Here is a 19,585-nt window from a genome sequence, read left to right on the forward strand (position 1 = left end):
CCTGACTCCTTTTCATTATATTGTGCTGAAAAAAATCTGAATGAAAACACACTCTTAAGGGAAACTTAAATACACTTCTCACACCCTGCATTAGCAAACGCCCCAAACTGACCTTAAGCGGTTTTAAAAACCTAAATACATTTAAAACAATTCCAGAAGTGATAGATACATCACTCTCTGGTGCTAAATTGGTATGTGGCACTGTTTTTTCCCCAGAACCCACACAAGCACCTGTCCACAAAAACACAATTATTTAATTTAAACTGCACTCACTTTTTTTTTATTTAGTGATATTGAACAAGGTAGGACAAACATGCTTTAAAATGTAATTTTATGATGTAGTGTACTTACAAAATCTAATATAGTGTGTGCAAGAGATGCACACTAACAATCACACTTCTTTACACAACACACTCATGATCAAACTGTTGCTACATTTCAGATCCCTTTTAAATTATCTTCAAATTATGTTACATGGAATATTTCACGTAAATGTAAATAGCAAAGAAGCTCGGTGTTGATTTTTAATCTGACATGTTGAGAAATAATATAGAATTTAATAATTTTTTAAAACTTGGCACTGCAAAATACTACAAATGAACTGACACCAGTATGTTTGGATTGAATATATTAATAAACACAATGGATCGAACTATATTACTCAAAACACACAGTGTCAAATCGAAACGCTGTTTTCTTTTAAATTGTTTGGTCGCGCATGTTGACTTGCAAAAGACACACATCCTCAAATATTTATCTCGATTGAAGATAAGGTACGTGGTCACGTTGACCTTATTCTACTCGTACATTATCCAGGACATTTTAAGCGAATTCTTGAAGCGTTTTTGCTGCTTGCGCACCTTTTGGTTAACACAACATGCAACAAGTTTGTGCGTTACAGCTTCTGGGTTTCTAACGCATAACTTACGGAGCTCCCTGCTTCAATAAAGAAAAAAACAAGGACACGTCCCGAGCAGAGGAGTGGGGGGAGCCAAGATACTGACATGCGGTTTGTCCAATCAGACAACTATTAAGAAAAACACACCACTTACTGAAGCCACTGAGATTGGCTTTGCGCGCGCTAAGGCTGGAGGAAGAGTGTGTTTGTACAGAGTGTTCTGCTCGTAAAGAACAACCTAGAATAAGAGCCATTGGCCAGACTGATATTTCTGCTGATGTTTGCGAAAGGGAAGGGAGAGGTGAGTTTGGCCCGAGGGTTAAATCGCAAGGATCTTTCTAAAGCCCCGTCCTCCTGCTCGGAAATCACGGCTGCATTGAAGGTGACGAAACACACGTGTATGAATCACACAGCGCGGACGCAATTTACACGAGCGAATGAAAAATTATTTTAACTATAACTTAACAATAACTTCATAGGTTGGTGATGGTGATGTGAATGAAAATGTTACAGTGATGTATATTTATAAAACAATTACAGTTAAAAAGTTAATTAACGACAGCAGAAATTTAAGGGGCAGCACAAATTCAAACCATTGTTCTGGCTTATAGATTAGGCCTATGATAAAATTAAATAATACAAATAACAAAATAAAATGTATAACATGTCACAATAAATAATAATATTAATTTAAAAAAAAAACACAAATTGTCCTGACATCCTTGTCCTGAGAAATTGTTCTTTTAAAATCTATTTATTGACTCATCTGAATATTACTTTCATTTTGTGGTAAAGTTGTGTATTCAACAGCTTTAGCGATTTTAAACATTTTAGGCATCTTATTATAACACACATATATATATATATATATATATATATATATATATATATATATATATTCCAACTGAAAAAGAATCAGTTTTGAATTAGTTGCATGTTTCATAGGACTTAAGACTAAAAAGCTTAATACAGACCGTGCAAGAGATGTACACTACCAATCACACTTTACACACTTCACTCAATTTGTTACACATGATCTAATAAACCCTTTAAATGTTCAAAACTACTTTTATAGAAAAATGTTAACTCCTACAAATATTAATTTCTTATTAATTTTGATTCTTTATTTGATGACTACTTTTAGTATGTCTTCGATAAGACAGTAAAGGAACTCATTGGAGAGTCCGGCACATAAGAACTTCTTTAATAAAGCATGTGGGAGAAAGAACAGAGGGTCGCACATTTTTGGTCACTACATTTTTCGTCATCTTATGACCTTACATAATTTTATGATTTATTATTATAATAAAAATCATCATAATAACGCCTCAAATTAAAATAATAAACCTGCTTGCACTAAAGAAAACAATTCTTATTATATGTGATTATTTTCACCCAAACATCTTTCCACTAAAAATAAAATGGGCTTGTTGTCAAATTATTGAGAAAACCATTGTTACTGACACAACACCCTTTATCACATGAAACAATATGCTAAAAACCTCTTTCTGAGAAGATATAAGTGGTTTGTACTCCTACAGTCAATAAGTGATTAAGCAATGCACAGCTTGAACTGGAAGCCTGCCATGACATGAGCCTTGGTAAACACTAATAGCAGGCTGATGAAATCAGTAATTATGATACAAAAACAGCAGAAGGCTTCACATTTGTGCAGCTGTAAACCACCAGTGACAACGCCCTTGCTTGCCCTATGCAGTAACTAAAGACATACAAGTCTGGTTTTTAATATAAAATTATAGTTGTAAAACCAAAGGATTAATTTAATCTACTTGCATTTACACAAGAAAAGAGGATTTTTCTTTACCTCATTCACATTTCAGATGTCAGGGTGCTTCACACAGGACTCATGGTTGCGTTCACCTTTTCGTCTCCGAACAATCAAGTTTGCAGATGTCCCAACCAGTCAGTAGAGAGCTTCATCAGAGAAAATAACTTTGCACCAGTCATTAATATATAACTTAATGTATTATTATTAGTCAGCCATGGCAACACTTTGACTACATAAATTAAATATCCCAAATATAAAAAAAAAAGTTTTGCAAGTGACATAAATTTTGTGTTTTGCATATATATATATATAAATAATGAGTCCGTATTTACAGTATTGACCCTTGTTCTTCATAACCTCTGAAATTCACTTCTGGGCCAAATCTTGACTGATGGCGATCCATTCTTGCCTTATTAGATCTGACTTGATCACAGTTTGTGGGCTTCTGCTTTTCCACTCACCTTTTGAGGACTGACCACAGCTTCTCTATGGGGTTGAGATCCGGGAGTTGCCTGGCGATGGATCCAAAATTTAAATGTAATGATCTTTGAGCCACTTCTTTATCACTCTTTCTTTGTGAAATGGTACTCTACATGCTGGAAAATACACGGATCATCACCAAATTTCTCATAGGTTGTTGAAAGAAGTTGCGCTTGCAAGACGTTTTGATACTATGCAGTGTTTTTGGGCAGAATTATGAGAGAGCCCTACTTCCCATGGTTGAAAAGCAACTCCACACATGGTTGATCTCAGGATGCTTTACACAGGACTCATGGTACCGTTCACCTTTTCTTTTCTGAACAATTGATTTTCCAGATGTCCCACACAGTCGGAAAAGAGTGTCATCAGAGAAAGTAACTTTGCACTAGTCTTCTGCTGTCCAATCCTTGTCCTTTCTGCTAATTTCAGTCTGTCCTTCATGTTTTTCTTGGAGAGAAGGCTTCTTCGCTGCGCTTCTTGACACCAGGCCTTGGCCTCACTGTGCGTGCAGATGCTCTCACACAAACCTGCTGCCATTCCTGAGCAAGCTCTGCAGTCTGCACTGCTGGAGACACGATTCTGTAGCTGACTCCTCAGAAGGAGACAGTTTTGGCGCTTGCTGGACACTCTCGGACGTCCTGAAGACTTCTTCACTACAGTCGAACCCCTATCCTTGGAGTTCGTGATGATCCGGTACATAGATCTTTTCAGGTGAAATATTCTCTGTAGCAAATTTCCTGCATGTGAGGCCATTTTGATGTAAAGCGATGATGGCTGCATGTGTTTCTTTGGAGGTAACCATTGCTAACAAGAACACAATGATTGGAAGCGCTTCTTCTCTCCTTTTATAACAACCCGTCTGCTCTTACAATCTAATTTCACCTGACTAATACTCATTCACACTTTCACATGTGCTGCTGATATGACTTGTCAATTAATGTTAGCTAGTCAATCGCCACCAGCTAAAAGGGCGCCAATGAGTGCTCATACTGGCATTTCAAACATTTTTGCAAGGTTGTGATAAAGACTGGCATGGGCGCCCCCACTGGATCCCCCAACATCATTGGGCTAGAGTACTGTCAAACTGACAATGCCTGTATGCCATTGGATCAGAGCGCTGTCAATTGGTGCCTGATTGCTCCGTGCAAAGTTTGCATTTGGAGCGCTCATCAACGGCATTAGATCAATGGGCTCTGTCAGTGCTTTGGCAAGACATGTTTTTTTTTTTTTTTTTGTCATGCAATAAAGCTAGTTCAAAGGCCAATTTGCACAAAAGCAGTATTTTGTTTAGGCAGTATTTGTGGCAGTTGATAAATCATGCATTTTGACGGAAAAGTGTGCTTTTGCTATATATCTGTAATTATTTCTGAAGTCAAACATTTTGGGGGGTATAATATATATTACTACAATGATTCAAACTGTTTTAAGGTACAGCACAACTGTAGGCTGGCGTACAGCTGGCAGAAATCAGCTACTCATCTCAATGCACCTCATAAAGGGGAGGATGATATGACGGCACAAAACAAATGAATGCCAGAGATAACCTCATGTACTGTAGGACACTGAAGGTTGAATGGTGGTTCGCTCTTGTCTTCACCACCCTTTATTTACATAAACTTGCTGCGTTTGCTCATTCACGAGTAATTACAGAGTCCCGGTCTCTGAGATCAGCTCTTAGATATGTGCGGATCCGCAATCTCAAATCTCAACGCCTGCAACAACAAGGTGCAGAGCGGCCAAACTCCCATCCAGCTCTGTCAAACTAACCCCACATTTCCAGGACAAAATTAGCTGAAGACTAATTTTATAACCTTGTAGATAATGAGAGGAGAAGGATCATAAAATCAGAAAATGTTTACAGCTGGCCCTATTGCACAGCTCCGCACATGACCTCATATTTGGCCTACCGTTGGGAATGAAACCTTTGTGAATCTCAGTCATATTTTTGAAATGTGACGTATCATCGGTTTTGCATTGTTATTAATTTGAGTGAATGTTATGAGCCTCAGAGTGATTATTTTCTTTTTATTCCTCTGCCTCTCTTTGCCCAGCAGTCATGTGTTTTGTCTAGAAACCTGCATTGGCCAGTCAAGAGAAACAATGCTTAGTTGGCCCAAAATGTGTCCAAAAGAAGGATGTAAACAGTCACCTTCGCCAGCATTTTTGTGTGTGTGTGTGTGTTCTGCCTCGAAGCTCAACACCGTGCTGTGAACTTCACATGCATGTGTGTTTTTGGTTTGCTCTCAATGTTATACTCTTGGGGTCAAACCAAATCCCCCCCCCTCCCCCTATGCATTCACTCTCTTTATCTCTAATGATCAACTAGCTTTCATTTCTTTTTATCGCATCCCATCTTTTTACAGGCAAAAATGGATGTAAAAGGGGGAAAAAATAATTCGTGCTGACTTCCAAGTTGACACATCACCATAGTTCTTTGCTTACAGACCTATTTAAAAGAAATGCATGGTGCGAAAAAAGTATACATATAAAATAATGTAAAAATAGTATACATTTGTGTATATATTATTATTATTTTATTGTAATGTCTTTACTTTAGAAAAAAATAACTGCATTAAAAATGTGGTGTTGTTAAATCTAGTGACTATTTATTTTCACCTGAATGACAACATAGAATGGACAACAGAATTAACTTACACTGTTGAAAGGTCCTGAGTCATATCAAGAAATCAGAATATCAGCTACTTGAGGAACACGTCAAATCCTGAAACTCAGTCTAATGCATGAGGTGTAACTAATCATACAAATAACAAACAGCCTCTGGTCAGACAGCAGAGGACAGCTGACAACGATGCAGATAACAGGCCCATCAAGTCAAGCATCCTAGTTTTAAACCTGTGTGTCTATGGTTTCACACAGTTTGACTTTACTTTCCAGTTAGGGTCACTGCACCATTTTAGATACGTTCCAGCGGTGCGGCTGGAGGAGATCTCAGAGGTCAAAGACATTTCAAGGGTCAAGCTGCCTCTCTCTTGTAGGAATTAACAAGCACTTTCTGAAGTAACAAACCACTATTGCTTAGATAGGGACACGTGCCTGAAGGTCAGAGTGTATCTGACCAGTGTGAATAAGCAGATGGTAAATGTTTTCTTATCCTTTTCACTTAAAACCCTCGGGAGAAAGCCCTCAAGAAAAGCTTAGAGACCGCTTATGATGCAATCTTGGCTGGTCTGCAAATTTACAAATTTTACATTAGTTTATATATATATATATATATATATATATATATATATATATATATATATATATATATATATATAAAACAGAGACTAAATTACAAAAGATTCTGTTTTCATGCAGGTTTACCAACAATTATTAATAGGAGAAACTATTCTAAAGCTGATCTTGTCTTTTAACATGGCTTACTTATTTCACATTGGTTGTCACCAATTCAGTTAATGTTGGTGAAACCAAGAGAAAGCTCTCAGGTGAAAAGTCATGTCAGATGAATTGGTAACCACTAATATTTAACAAATATCACACCCGAAGTCACTAACAAAAGTACCCGATGACACACTCTTATCAGCACAGTACTTAGCAATCTTGCATGAAATCTAGTTTAGACATCCCATGTCTTGCACTGACTCTCAAATTAAGTGTTGAGCTCAAAATAGAAGCTGTTTGCGAAACGTTAGTTCTTTGGCTCCTTTATGCAATTTAAAAGTTCAGTAGCTCAGGATTCATGTTCTAGTTACGCAGCACATGTGCTAATTAACTTAACACTTTACTGCAGCCTCCTACGCATGGTGAACTGAAATGCTGAATGCCAGCTCTGTAAAATGCCACAAGTAGGAGTAAAGAGAGATGTAGAATAAAGATACTTAAATGAATAGTGTGCCCGAAAAAGAAAATCATTTACCTACCCTGAAGTCGTTCTAAACCCATAAGGATTTTTCTACAGTGGAGATATTTAGCAAAACATCTACGCTGCTCCTTTACATAGAATATAAGTAAATGGCGGCTGTCAAGCTCTAAATAAATGAACCAAAGCATTATAAAACTTAATCTTAAGTCATTATTCACTGCCAATTTCCTCTACTGCTACAGGTATCTATATCTGCATATATTTAAATAGATGCTTCAGATGTGTCAAATCTGGCATTAATAATGTACAATTTATTCGGTTCTCATATTTAAAATTATTTTAAAGATTTCAGAGCTACAGCAAAGGAGATTTTCACTAAATGGTTGAATTTCACCTAAAAATAATTTCACTGAACTACTTTTATGGGTTTTTTTTAAGCTAGCCAGTCTCTAAGCACTTTGTATTTTGATGGATTTGGAATGATATGAGGAGTGTCAAACTATTTATTATATATTATATAATATATATATATATTATATATAATATATACAAGCTGCCTGTCTCTTGTTCCTTCAAATCTTGTTTGAAGATAACTGGTCCCTTTTAAGCACAGTGTTGGATCGGTAAAAGAGTAGGACTATTTGGCTCCAGACCGGCATAAAATAACAACTTTGTCTGATTACTCTGCTTGCTGCACAAACGCACAGGAGTCTTTTAAAATGCAGACACATCTCCAATCACAGAAGCCCTTCGCCTACGGCAACCACAGACAAGTCTGCAAAGGCTGACGAACACCTACATCTAGAGGAAACCACTGATGTCTGTCTCTCTGCAAAACCACAGTGCAAACGTCAAGCCTGGCATAGTTCAACGGCCTGCTAAATGATAAAACGAGAATGATAATCACAGTCTATGAATGTTTTTATATGTTTTATATCATTAGGCAGGTTACAGGTTCATTTGACACCAATAGGACATTTCTTAGATGCATCTGGAATATATGCATTCTTGTGTTCAAAGACAAATGGCAACAGCCCCAAGACATGTTTTTAAAAAATTTAACTTGACATACACAGTTATAAAGTGATGTTTTGAATACAAATCAATCATAATCTACATCATGTGTGTCATAACATTTCATGTGTGGCATGAAATGAAAAAAGTAAGCAAACATCAGTGCAAACGTAGCTGCAGTAGCTACACTTTAAAAGACTAAAAGACAACTTCGACGAAAGGTTTTTGCCTAAAACCTGCAAAAAGACACTTAAAAAAAAAAAAAAAAAAAAAGCATTAGTAATTAAGCAATTAGCTGATTATTGGATATATCATTGCCTTTTATATATTTCTAAATTAATTAAATTGTTTAATGTGGGTACATTTAAACTTTTTAGTCATTTTAATAAAAGGCCATTAAAACTTAAACAAAATAAAAGAACAAAAATCAAGAAGATCAGAGTATATTCATTCAAAATAAATAAAGGCTCTTGCATCTCTCTCTCAATCAAAAAATTGCTAAAATACCTGTGCAATTTTGACTGTCATTTCGGCTTTGATGTGGAGAATGTTTAGAGAGCACTAATAACAGTTTTGGGAAGAGACGCGCTTGTGCATGACATACACACAGGGCATATTTGTGGAAAGACATAATATCAAACTGACTAGACCTGCTCTATCATATTTACTACTAAACTTGTTTGAGAGAATGTGTGTTCAGTCATAGTGTAACCTACTCAAATACGGCTCAAACAAAACAACCTTTGACGTTTTACAGCCTAATGATATATAAAATGATGTTAAATATCAATAATGACATATAACAAAAGGTCTGCAATCTTGGGTGTGGTGTTAAACTTCAAATATATTCAAGGCTTTCTAAATACATATTCACTTTGTAAATATTTGCATTTCCAGGAACCAAAACTGAAATATACAGAGAAAAGTGCATGTTGCCACTAAAAATCCAACTAGAACTATTGTAAGAAAAGTGCAACATGTGTTATATGAACTTGAAAGATGTCTTAAATTGTGCTTCATAAAGTGATCAAACATTAAAATCTTTAGGAAGGAAATAAAAAATCGTTCCAAAAGGAGGTTTGTACAGAAATCCCATAGAAGATTCGATTTCTGTTTTTAAAGGGGTCAAATGATGCGATTTCAATTTTTCCCTTTCTCTTTGGAGTATTACAAGAGATATTCTTTATAAAAGTTAAGAGTCAACCACGCCATCCTAAAATGACTCATTCTAACACGCCCCCACGTCTATGTCACGATGTGGGAAGATTTGCATAACACCGTCCATCCGACACTGTGTTTTTCATTGTGAAATGCTTTCACAACTAGAAATCAGTGGTTAAGTTGTATTTACAACACTGTTTCAGAACAGTTCAACCCAAATATTCAGATGTGTGCAGTTCATTTTATGGAGGTTTCCTGATCCTGGGAGAGTAGACTACGTTGAATTTAAATTGTATTTATTTATAGAGGTATATGATATCACACTTGTCCCTGTGTGATGACATTGTGCTGCGCTAATTCGTGAATGAATGATACGAAGTGAGGTAAACTTCAACAGATATCACCTGCTCAGGGAGCAATGAAAACTGTGTAGGGACCATGTCAATTGGAACACAATTCAGACACGGAGCTCACTTCTAAAGAGCTAATTATCTGAATCAGGTTTGTTAACAGAGAGACATGCACAATTGCCAGAGCTGGGGGCCGCGAGGACTAGAATTGAGAACCGCCGGTATTCTCATTATAATCCGTATTTATGTCCCCCACTGGATGCAACAAATACCTTGTTTATAATGGGTCTAAATGTCTTTGTCTCAGCGCTCCGGAACATGACATCACAGTATAGTAAGGTGTGTAACATTTCCATCGCACGCTGGATAGCTGGCCAATCAGGACACACCTCGCTTTTTAGAATGATGAGCTCTGTAAAAAATGAACTCGTTTCAGAAAGGCAGGGCATAGAGAAACAATGTACAGAATGTGAAAAATAATGTGTTGTTTGAAACTTAAACAGCATAAACCCATTTCATTACAACCAAATACACAAAAGTTTTCTTTTTAGCAACATAATGACTCCTCTAACAGAAACGTTTTTAAAATAATTATTTTCTTAACAAAAGTATAAAAAATCGGAAATCTGCTTTTTCCTTCCTGTGCTTAAAGTTTTCATTGATGCCAATAAAGAACCAGATTGCTAACTAACAATCTAGCTAGCAACCACCCAGGACACCCTAGCAACTGCATTGTAACACACTTATGATGAAATGTAATAGGCTAACATTGTGGCAAACAAGTTTTACGTGGTTCATACTAATTGAATTTGAGATGTATTTGGGCAGATGAATAAATTAGTAATATATCCTGTAAAATATATGATTGCAAACATCAGATCACTCAAGTCAGAAGTGTTTTCTCACATTTCTTGACCGGAGCGGATTCTTTTACGGGTCTCCAATACGGAGTGCTGCCCTCTTTTGGATGTGAAGGGCATTGTATTCCGGACAACATCCCTAAAATATCAGACTGTACGAGAGGAGATCCGCAACCTTAGTGTGTGTGTGTCAGAATCACGAAGGCATTCCACTCTGAAATCTACCTTATCTGTGGGCTGGGGTGATAACGGTTCATAATTATGGTTCAACCATAATGTCATCATGCTAATGTCATTCAGGGCTTGAGATCAGGATTCACATAGCAAGAAGAGGTGGTGGTTTTTTTCTCTGAGGCCTGGCTGAGCAAATAGATGAATGTCCCTGAATAGAGACCAGATATATGAAACCACAGTCTCCCTTTTCATTGCGTGGAAGAACATGGGGTTAGCTGCCAAAGGAACAAAAATACTACCAGCTTGTGGAATGTCTTGGCATTGGCAAATAGAGAAGCAAACTCATTATGAAAGAGAGAGAGGGAGGAAGAGAGAGGAAGAGGGGAAAAAAAACTTCAGGCTAAACGCCAACAGCCTCAAATCAAACTCTGACACTAGAAAAACCATGCGGGTATCAAGAGAAACCGTGAAGTTCACCTAGCTCTCCAATTCAACCCACTCAGTCTCTCAATATTAATCAGTTTAGTTCTTGTTTCTCTCTTACTAAACTGAATTTTGACCTCAGGAAACACATGGAGCTTAATCCGATAGGTCTAATCTCAACTATTATGGTTACAAATGAAAAATCATTATCATTTGGAACCGCAAAATCGTGACACTGGATCCAACGAGTGGTGATACTAATAATTACAAATACCACATAAAAAATTCCTCCGTCTTACACAAACAACACAACAACAGGAAGGTGATCAGTGAACTCTTCAGGATCTCTACGCTAGGCAAGCCTGGGCTTTGTTGCCTTTGTTTACGGACATGCTTGCACTTGTTCAGAGAGACTGTGGCAGAAAGGCTGAGTGATGGACGGCCAATTACCTTCAGCCTCTCATCCTGTCACAGTCTGAGGTGAACCACATGACCTTTGAAGAGGCTTGTCGCCCAGGGAGGCCATTGTTTCATTTGGAGGTTTCACACCAGAGAAAATTACAAATGTTTTTTTTGTTTTTGTTTTTCTACTTTTTAAAAGTAAAAGGGAAAAGTGCAGTCATATTTCCAAGTGCTGGCCTAAATCAGACTTTCATCAAAACTGTATTCCACCTTTTCATGACGATGCAAAATTGTTTGCTGCTTGTTCTTGAGCTGAAATACCACAGAGTTCAACTAAAGTACAACAGTTAGTAACAGTACAGCAATAGACCATTAACTATATACACTTCAACAAATTCACATGAAATCAAGAAGATTGTACAAGAGTAAATGTAACTACCTGTTGATGAAGTGACTCTTTCTCATTCTTGTATAAAGCCATGATTCACCGAAGGGTTGCTTTGGTTACATCCAGCCTTCTAGAGACTTATTTTTTTAATATCTCTCTATATATATATATTATGCACTGATTTTAAAGCGATTGAAAGATTCAAAATGTGGAACACAGAAGTAAGGGAACTTTAACCTTTTTGGCTGTTGAAATCATGACCTTCAATTAAGTGCATTTACATATATTTTAAGTTTATTTTCAGTCAACAAAGTAATCATTTAGTTTTTAAATGGCATGATGCTTTATTCCAACTGAAATTGTACCAGTATTACAGATTAGGTCTATGTGGGTGTCTAAAATTGCACACAGACTGAGCAACAAGAAAGAAACTTCACACACATTAAAAAATATGTTCTATATAGCATGAATATGGCGATAGGAATGAAATCTGAATGAAACGAAACAGAATCTGCTGTGTTGTCTTATGCTGTCAGCGGTCACTGCATTGCCATTCACAACTCCTCTCCCATGGCCTCATGGGATAGTAAAGAATCTCAAAAGTAGTAGTAGTTCACCTGGGTGCTTTTTATTTACGGTTTTATGAATACTCAGGGAAGGCTACCGTAGCTCAGCTTTGTCATGTGACCAGTGGCAAATAAAATAATGGCCATTACAGCTGGTACTGTCAAGACCGAATTTTTTTTTCTTGAGTACAGTATTATCCATCACCTTCTTAAATGTAACATTAGTGGGAAAAAAAGGGATTTGATCTAATGTGTATTTCTCCTCCAGATTTACTAGGTGCAGTTTTTTTTGTCAGCAGATGTAATATGACAAAACATTTCTCTTTTGCACTCATGGGGTTCACTTGAGGATCTAGAGTGGAAAAATACAGAATGTGTCCAAGAACTTTGAACCTCCTTTTTCGAAAATAATAATGGTGAAAAATATTGCTGCAAACTTGTGTTGCCTATACTAAAGGGTGCTGCCTCAACAAAGATCAGCTGGGTGAGATAAAGGTTGATGATACCTAAAGGGCAAATGTAATTAAACTCTCTTTTACTACATAGCATGATATCAAGATCATACCTGAGCAGCCAGATCTAAAATCCTTGACTGGATACTATTTTACTCTCGGCTCCTTGTCTAAGCTGTATTTAAAGATGGACTGCGAGTCAGAGGAGTTAAAAATGTCCCATTTAACCTCTGAAAATAAAATCCAACAGAGCTTGAAAGCCAAAAATACACCAGCTGAAAAGACTTCACAGGGACAGCGATAAGCAAACAAACATAACTGAAGCGATGTAGACAGGGTGAAAGACAAGAGGGGAGTGAAGAGGCCTTGCTTACAAAGAAAAATAAATCACATTTCAAAACACAACATAAGAGGGTCTGTTTGGCCACAGTTTTCTCTGTGTCTGCAGGGATGTGGCCCTTTGGTACTAAACACGCTGCAGAGATCTCCGAACCAAACCGTCAAAACCAAAGCATTGTCTCCTTTCGATATCTGGATTGTGTTGAGTCGAACAGATGAATTTGCGTTCCCCGTACAGCTGACACTGCATGCTCTTGGCTTTATCCCTGGTTTTTGGAGAACTAAATTAGAGACAGGCAGCAGACTCTGTGCTAAAGATCCGGCCAAAGCCCGGGGCGATATGGGGGACAAGAATATTCCAAAAAAGCAACAGATGAAAGAGCAGTGTTCCTGTTTATGGAGGGTCTCTTTCAGAGGGCTCAAGAGCAGCTCATAAACTCACACTAATTCAATTAAGCGGCATTGCAGCAGGCTGACTGGAACCTCACGTGAACAGAGATACAAGCAGAGAAAGAAAAACAGAAGAGAGGGAAAACAATGAGTAAAATGGCAGGGGGGGGGGGGTTATTTTGCTATTTTTTTCCCTTTTCTCTAAAAAACATTTCCTAGCATCTGGTGCAGATCCTGAGACCAAAATGAGTCTAAATGCTTTAGGTTGTCCCTTCAAGAATTAATTCACCCCCCAAAAATTAAATTCAGTCAAAAAAGGAGATGTAAAGCAGGATGTTAAATGTACAATAAATGAAAAATTGTGATGGGTCAGTCAAGCTCCATCAAAGCATTATAAAAGTGGCCATTACTTATAACCAGACTGACTAAGTCGCCATTCAAAGAAAGCTCATTTTCTCTCATTTGTGAAATGTTTCATATACACCGATTTGTCAGTGTAATGTTAATGTTCAAACAAATGATTATTTCATGTAAGGAAAAATGCTTACAAATGTCATTTTACTTTCCATGTGATCAAGCACTTACTGAACGTTTACAAATTATTTTAACAGATGTTATAAAGTTATTACATATTAGCTAAAAGTCCAGTGCCCATGAAGATACTAAATGATTAGTAATCATTTATAAACATTTGCAGATGATGACTAGTTTCCACTTTAGATTGGGTACTGCAAAAACATGAACATTAGATTATTTGTTAAGATGTGTAAATAGAGGTCTACACAACAAAGACCAACAAATGAAGATCATACGAACTGAAAGTTTACTGACATTTGTAAGCATTTCAATTTACACTGAATAATCATACGTTAATATTTAGGTAATGTTTAGGTAAAGTCCATTAGTAAGAATTAACAAGAACATCATCATGTAATATTTCTAGCTCTGATCTGTTAAGCATTATATAATGTTTGTTAATGACTTATAAATGAAGGTTTATTAAAAAGTGTTATTTTTTGTCATTTTAAAGCACAATTATTGTTAGCTATATATAAAATGTAAAAAGATTATAGTTCATGTTTTCCAGCCATCTCATTGCCAACTAGCCTTTTTATGACCCTTGTGTTTGGGTAAAACAGGTGCCTCTCATGTGATTTTGCACTTCACCTCAAAGGTTATATATATATTTTTTTTAAAATATGAAAACAAAAACAAAGCTGCACAATTGCTGCATGAGAAAAGTGTGTAGGTCAGTAAAGTTATTTACTGCAGATACACAGCCTCAGGTAGTACTTTTTGATTCCACTGTTCCTTCCTCCTTACGCTTCCATCACGCTTCAGAACAAACCTTTGACTTCTTCAAATCTGTTTGCCATGGGACGCCCCCCTAAAACTACCGTGTGCTGTACTTTCATATACAAAACACAAGATAAAATTAGTTGTGATGCAGACAGACCTGATTTAACACATGACGTCTATTACCTTAGCAATCCTAATACAACACAGATGGCTACTGTGTCAGGTCTCACAGTTTTTGAGCTTGGCATTACACCTTAAATTGACAGCCCTTTGTAATGTACATGTAACACGAACACTGTAAAATGAATTGTTACCCAATCACATCTGATGTGCTTGTACTGATAAGGGATCTATCTGACTCATGTCAGATTAATAATACTGTAAAACAGTATTTGTATAAAAGCATTTCATTTCTTTCAGTATACCTATTAAGAATGCCAGCTTTGCAAATAAAAGTGCGTGCTCCGATCCATTATACATGACAGGGATTAGATCTCATAATATCTAGAAGCAAATTATTATGCTGACATGTGGTAACTGGAACAGAGACTAGGACCAGGATGTTACCTGTAGTGGGTACATTCCACACATGGTAGCCATAAAATACTTATCATTTGACTAGTGCGTTAATGGCATATAGATATGTAAAACACTGGACTTGTGCCAGTCCACTGACAGCATGTGCAAGTTATAAAACCGAAATTAGGCCATACTCACGCACATGACACAAAGGGGTTAGGCAGAAAGAGCCAGCATAGTTTGCGAACTAAATAAAGTACACATTTTAGTAACAGTGTAGGGCTCTGCAGATTTGTGTAAATGAATTACCACATTAGAGCACCCTTAAACTGTTGCTGTTTATCAGGATGTCTTGTTTTTCAAGAAAATATAAACTTTCGAGTCTGTATTTCAATGTGATTCATCTCGAAAAACCCTTTGATTCCCTTGAAATATACTTTTATGCAGAACGTTGTCTTTGAGAAGTAAAATAAAGCTTTACAAGTAAATGGTATTTTGTCTGGTAAATGCACCTGAAGGCTCCTGAGTTTGTTTGTTTGCACAGTGTAAGCACATCTTTTTATGTTACATATTCCACTGCAGATGCACATGATGCACTAATCTACAGCTACAGTTGTGGGATCCTGCATGTGTCCTGCACATGCTTTCATTCAACAGAATTAGTAATAAATCTTTGTAGATCAATCCGGAATGTTTCGCCCAAAAGAAAACAAAAGGTTTTCCCTATCAGATTTAAAAACGGGGATAGCACCCATTAACAGAAAACTGCGCATTGTCCTAATGATTCCAGATTACAACAACTGACATAAAATATTTGCTGGCTGTCATTATCAAGACACTCTTCCGTCTGGGCCGAGGTTGCAGACAGAGAGGAGACTCTAACCGATTTTATGATTACACTTGGAGCACACACCTGCATTAAACTAGGCAAATAACAGACAGTAAACCTTAGGAGTCATGCAATGCTGACTGTAGGAGTCTGACTTTTCCCCAAACTAGGGGGAAGTGCATTTAGCAGATAAAGGCTCGCCCTGCGTGCATGTAGACGACTGGAGACCAGAGGCCCAGATAAGATTACTGCTCTTGAGAGCGGTGCAGGGCAAATGGGGGCAAGTCTCTGCACACAGCCACATTTTGTAAGGTAAACCATACACAAGTATCTGCTGCTTCATCACTGAAAGATATAAGCTCTGTTCTAAAATCTACTGAGCTGCTTCGCAGTCTATATCATTTTGGAATGCTCTACATAGGTAACATTATCAATCGTTAGAATCAGTCAAATCAGTTTAGACGTCAAGAAACGGGCCGTTGTTCTTGTACAGTTGGTCCTTAGCATGTTGCTAAAGAAATGACGTAACGATAAAATGTAAAAATGTATAGCCCACACATAAGCACTGTGTAAAATACGGTTATTGTGGATTGTATTGTATTCTGGAATGCATCATTTTTTGCAATTCTTTTAAATGTTGAATGAAGTAAAAGTACATTTAGTCCTATTCTAGGATTTACTTTTCACTATTGCAACGCCTTGTTACACTGACTCAGCCAACAGACTTTAGTTTATGCCATGGCCACAAAATATGATTTGCTGCTTCCCATTTCTAATCAGAAGCAGGTGGTATGAGGACAGGATAGTCTTATTCTAGATAGCATTTTATTGCACAAAAATTTGAAGTGCAAAATCAATCTGTTTTTACCAAAGAAGAATGATACATTTTACATGCGCAGATAACTAAATGATACATTTTTTTTTTTTATCTGATATAGACGTGGACTAAAATCCATAAAACTCAAGATATGATTAGGGTCTGAGGAATTTATCTGGTTATTTTAACATAGTACTGGTAGCGCATCATATGTTAGTTGACATTTCTGTCTGACCTTCACCATACTGTATCTAAATACAGAGAAAACATGATTTTCTAATGGAGAGTCATTAATATTCCAGCCTTCAAAACAAAGAGCAGTCTCATGAAGTGGGCGGTGAACATCAGAAGTTCACGAAAAAGAGAGAAAAGGGGAATGGTTAAATTGGCTACTATGTTTGTTGACTGGTCATCAATATGCCATGGCAACCACTCCAGATATGAAATTCAGAAAAATAAGATGAAAACATAAGATGGATCAAAGCCCAAAGATGTCAGAAATGCTTCTTCTAGTCATCATTTAGTCACTCTCATGTTTTACCAAACCCACATTAATTGACTGACTTTCATGGGAACACAAAAGAAGAAGCTTTCAAATGTTTAAAAAAGGGTAAAAAAAAAAAAATTTGGAGTACCTGTGCAAATAATACACTAAATTCATAACTTTGATTTATTACTGAAAACATAATACCTAGTATGTGACACCATCCTATTTGTTGCATTGTCCAATAAAAGTTCGCACGCTCAATGTCTATTATTATTATCTGCAGATATTAGGTTATATTACGGGTCATCTGAAGCTGTATGATAGCTTTGTGGGTGGAACAGACCGAAATTTGGGTCATTATTTAGCTAAAATCTTGACATCAACAATCTTGAGTTCATGAGTCATGAATTAATTTAAGATCTTTTCTAAGAAATGGTTTCTTTAGTTCACAGAAAGAAAGAAAAAACTTTGTCATAACCATTCTGTACAAAAACAAAAATCCTCATAAAAGATTTGTTCATGAGTCAGACCAATCCTAGAGTTCAACTCACTGATAAAGTTTACTCTCCACTTAGGAACACGGTTTATTGAAGAGTTTATTTTACATGAATAATTTAAAGTAAACCATGTTTTCAAGGATTAAGAGAAAGCACTTTAGCACATTTGGGTTTCTACCAGAGAACGAGTCTTATGTGGTCATGTAAACACAAAAGTGGCTTTCCTACAGGTTTTTAAAAAATGTTCATGTTCATGAAACATCTAAAGTAAGGGAAATATATCATATTAGCCACTTTCTAGTGCTGCTGAATGTATACGGAGAGGAAAAAAAATTGCCCCAACAGATTGCATGGAAATGCGAACACCACTTTTGCGTCTTGAACCACTTTCACAAAGTGGTTTTCTGGTGTGCTTTCTAATCGAATCAGTTCTCAAAACTGACTGAATGATTTGTTCATGAATCAGACTGATCTTAACTCACTAAGTCACATGATCTGGTTAACAGCCCACTGGAGGGAAAGATTATCAGTAAAGGCCGATTGTCACAAAGGTATAGAAACTTGTTTGCATGCCATATGCACCAATTTTTTAAATACTTTGATGGTGCTTTTTGAAACTTGAAAACCTCTATCCACTTTCACTGTAAGATCAAAAAAAAAACAGTGAATGATATTTTAATAATAGTCTCTTTTTGAGTAAAAATTTCTGCTTTTAAAAGTTTTATTACAATATGGAGGTGAGTTTATGACAATTTTTGTGGCATCTGTAAAGACAAATTGATTGTAGATATAGTGCCAAGATATTGATGCAAAGGCATCAGCTAAAAGTAGAACCGGACAGCTCTTAAAAGTAACACATGGTATAAGTGACAAAAATAGCTGAGTGTTCATCCAGAAGCACTGGTCACACCGCAAGTCATTGGAACCCCTAAAACGCTGCCTGTTTTCAGATGTTATCAGACGACAGATTTATTCTTTATTAATGATAATGATAACCTAGCCACTCTATTTTCAGCCAGTCTTGGTTATTTCCAGACATATTTAGCACTGGCAAATCCGGGTGTATTTTTTCCACAGAATAGTTGAGGCTTAAAATCTGAGCTGAAACCACAGACCACTATGGCACTACGTAATGCCTGATTAAAGAGCGGGAAAAGCGTAGGCCGAGCGTGCAGCAGGCAATCCCTTCTTTCGGTACTTAAGATGAAGCAAGCAGCCCCCATCAGCATTACACCAAATGATCCAAGCACACAGTGCAACAGAGCTGGTGCCAAGTTTTCACGGTACAAGTATGCAAAAAAAAGGATGTGAAAAGAGATATCAAAGAGTCACCCAGTTCTGTAAGGAAGTGTCAATCTAAGATGATCAATCTAAGGCCTTATTCAGAGCATGTGGCCATCCTTAGACAAATGTCACATGTGATATCAGAAGCAAAACTCAACTTTAGTGGTGTCCTTGCTTTTGTGCTATCATAACTATAGCAAATATCTGATAAATCTGATGCTTAAAACTTCATTACATGCATAAAAGCAGAAACTGCGATTAGATAAAGGACTATAAAGTAACTATATGTGCTTACACAAATGAGTTCTACCTCTCTGGAATTTTAAGTTTCAGTTCTGATTTAA

At 36.8% G+C, this 19,585-nt stretch overlaps 1 long non-coding RNA gene across 1 annotated transcript in view; it reads right to left on the minus strand.

Annotated features, from left to right (window-relative positions):
• Positions 1 to 9,386: 9,386 nt before the first annotated feature.
• Positions 9,387 to 19,585, minus strand: part of LOC113048133 (uncharacterized) — a 56,961-nt gene continuing 46,762 nt past the window's right edge. Inside the window, exon 3 of the long non-coding RNA XR_003276404.1 lies at positions 9,387 to 9,927. This is a non-coding gene — a long non-coding RNA (uncharacterized LOC113048133). The remainder of the gene's footprint in view (positions 9,928 to 19,585) is intronic.

The sequence above is a fragment of the Carassius auratus genome, chromosome 29 (assembly GCF_003368295.1).
Source record: "Carassius auratus strain Wakin chromosome 29, ASM336829v1, whole genome shotgun sequence".
Classification (NCBI taxonomy): Eukaryota; Metazoa; Chordata; class Actinopteri; order Cypriniformes; family Cyprinidae; genus Carassius; species Carassius auratus.